The following is a 3,416-nucleotide window of genomic DNA, read 5'->3' on the forward strand; positions in this document are numbered from 1 at the left end:
AGCTAGGCTGGTATACTATCGGTAGCACGGAGACCTCCGTGCTACCAAGTTGTTTTCAATTATGCGGCTTCCAAATCGATGATCGGCTCTATTAGGCTTGATCTTCACTATTAAAAGTATTTGAAAACTAAATTTCAAAATTTTTCGACATTATTTGGCTAATGATGAAAAGGTCTCAAAATTGACAATTTTAATGGTAGATATGATGCGTTTTTGAATTTAACGATATAAAACAATCCAAATCTGATAAAATTTTTATAGAAAACTCTTTTCACTATTTAGAGTAAGATCAGTATCTCTGATCTTAAATTCAAGTCTTTTATCATCATTTTTAGGAGATTTTTGTTTTCAGCCGTTCATTTTTAGACTACTCGTTTGATAGGTAAATGATGCTGAAAATTTATAAAATTTAGTTTCCAAATACTTTGAATACCCAAAAATCGAAAACAAGACTATAGTACTGGAGCTCTGGTACCATAGATAGTATATTAGCCTAATTCTATATATATATAGAGAGTTGAGCTGGAATACTATCAGTAGCAAACGGGCTCCGTTGCCACCCATTTGTTTTTGATGATGGAGTCTCCAAATCGACGATCAGTACCGTTGAAAATGATCTATTCCACTTGAAGTATCTAGATATCAAATTTCATGCTTTTTCGATATTTTTTCTTGTTCATCAAGCGGGCGTAAAAATGAACGGCTTAGAGTAAATATCCTCTAAAAAGTGATGATAGAAATTTTGTAATCAAGATCGAGAGTATAGATCTTGTTCTAAATAGTTTAAAAAATTTTCTAACCAAAATTCAATTGATTTGGATAGTTTTACACCGTTAAACGAGAAAATGCATCATATCGACAATTTTTTTTTTTTTTGAGAGATAGGTAGCACGCTACCCGCTTCGTTTATTTTATTTAGAAATAAACTTAGCTGTAAATGTGAATCAACTAGGATTCGAACTTGGGTCTCGGGTACTAACCACCAAGCCCTTTGCCACTTGCTCTAGGGACAGTCGGTCATCATATCGACCATTAATATTACAAATTTTGAAACCCTTTGATCATTACGTCAATGATGTCGAAAATATTTAAAATTTGATTTCTAGATACTTCAAGTGATATAGATCATGTTCAACGGTGCCGATCGTTGATTTGAAGGCTCCATCATCGAAAACAAATGGATTGCAACGGAGCCCGTTTGCTATCGATAGCATTCCAGCTCAACTCTCTCTCTCTCTCTCTCTCTCTCTCTCCTCTCTCTCTTCTCTCTCTCTCTCCTCTCTCTCTATTATATATATTATATATAATATATATAGTAGCGGCTTTGTGCTATTAGGAGCACAGCAGTTCTGTTGTGCTCATAAGTTCTTAACTTTCCATCAAATTTGATGGGGTGTTAGAGTGAAGGGAAGGTAAGAGGATCGAGAGAAATTAAGATTCCATTCTCTCTCTTTAAATTCTCTGCCAAACTTTCTCCCATTCACCCTAACCACCATCCAAATTTGATGAGCGGTTAAGAACTTAGGAGCATAGAGCTCGCTCCTAATAGCACAGTTCATTACTATATATATATATATACTATAATATATATATATAATAGGATTGGCTGGAATACTATTAATAGTAAACACGTTCTTTTTGCTATCAAGTTTTTAACCCTTGGATAAAAAATTGTAGGTCAAGATTGATTATTGTGCAGTTAGATTGACTGGTCCCCTAGGGTTGGACGTGGTCCCCACTGTTTATAGTTTTAATCCAATTGTTAGAAATAATTAAAAAGAGTTGATCCAAAGGTAAAAAACTGATTTTAGCAATAATGGTGATTTTGCCTACTAATAGTAGCCCAGTCCAACTCTCTCTCATCTAGTATATTATAGAGCGTAGGCTGGTATACTACTTCGGTAGCACGGAAGCCTCCGTGCTACCAAGTTGTTTTCAATGATGTGGCTTCTAAATCGACGATCGGCTCCGTTAGACTTGATCTACATTATTAAAAATATTTGAAAACTAAATTTCATAATTTTTCGGCATCATTTACCTATCAAACGAGTAGTCTAAAAATGAACAGTTGAAAATGAAAATCTCATAAAAAACAGTGATAAAGAATTCAAATTTCAAATCGGAAGTATTGGTCTTGCTATTGATGTTAAGTAGAATTTTCTATTAAATTTTCATCTAATTTGGATACTTCTACACTGTTTAACTTAAAAACGCATCATATCTACCATTAAAATTGTTAATTTTGGAACCTTTTGATCACTAGCCAAATGATGTCGAAAATTATGAAATTTAGTTTCCAAATACTTTTAATAGTGTAGATCAAGTCTAACGGAGCCGATCGTCGTTTTGAAAGCCGCATCATTGAAAATAATTTGGTAGCACGGAGGCCTCTATGCTACCGATAGTATACCAGCCTAGCTCTCTCTCTCTCTCTCTCTCTCTCTCTCTCTCTCTCTATATATATATATATATATATAAAATCAAAACTACACTTTAATTGTTTAGAAAATCACGCACTTTACCCTCCTACTAGAAGGTAAAGTTCTAACACTTTAACAGAAGTAGACATCACGTAGTTATCTACATGTTTTCATTATCAAGAGGAACGGATGGAAATCCCAAGATATCCGAGTGGGTTGAACGGATGGAAATCCCAAGATATCCGAGTGGGTTATCTGCATTTCAGCCTGATATTTGTTTTGCTTTTCATTGTTATTTTTTTCTATTTTGGTGAAGTGCCTGCTAGAATCAGTGTACAGTGAGTTGATTTTATGAACTTGCGTTTGATTGTTCTCTACCAGATATATATTGGAAGGGAAAGAGTTGGAGTTCTACATGAAGAAGATTCAGAGGAAGAAGGGCAAGGGTGGTGCCGGGGCTGCTGCTTAAGCCGAGAGCTCTTATTAGTTGTTTACTCCCTCAAGTTTCCAGTTGCCTATTTGCGCACTTGCTTCTATCGCTCTATTAGAGCTTAAAATCTCGAATGTCGTTGTTGTGAATGTTCCACTTTGCTATAGTGGTTTAGCATAGAGAGTTTTACTGTGTCAGTTTTGCTGATTAACTAAATTGTTTGGTGACAGATTTTGAGTTAAAAGAGTTTGAGCAGAAAAGCAGGATGTTTTTTCAACAGATGCTGGGGTATCATCTCTTTCTTTCTCTCGCTAGTTTCTGTTTTTATCAAGGTACTTGTGTGACGCATTATTCACCTCTTTGTAGTGGTGCATAATTTTGTTAAGAAATGGTGAATGATTGATTTCGTTGTAGACACCATAATCTCAGAGTCCTTTTGTCTAATTCATGTCTCTTAAATCTAATAAATTTTGGGTGCATCAAATCGTCATATCGTGTTCAACCAATCTGCGTCTTTTAGGCCTATACTTTCTGATGAGTGTATCGAATTGTCATATCCTGAGTTG

The 3,416-nt window shown here is 35.0% G+C and overlaps 1 long non-coding RNA gene across 1 annotated transcript; it reads left to right on the forward strand.

Moving 5' to 3' along the window:
- Nucleotides 1–2,526: 2,526 nt before the first annotated feature.
- Nucleotides 2,527–3,152, forward strand: LOC109706030. Its single transcript, XR_002215018.1, has 2 exons — nucleotides 2,527–2,666; nucleotides 2,802–3,152. It is a non-coding gene; the product is annotated as an uncharacterized LOC109706030 (long non-coding RNA).
- The last annotated feature ends 264 nt before the right edge of the window (nucleotides 3,153–3,416 follow it).

The sequence above is a fragment of the Ananas comosus genome, unplaced genomic scaffold (assembly GCF_001540865.1).
Source record: "Ananas comosus cultivar F153 unplaced genomic scaffold, ASM154086v1, whole genome shotgun sequence".
Lineage (NCBI taxonomy): Eukaryota > Viridiplantae > Streptophyta > Magnoliopsida > Poales > Bromeliaceae > Ananas > Ananas comosus.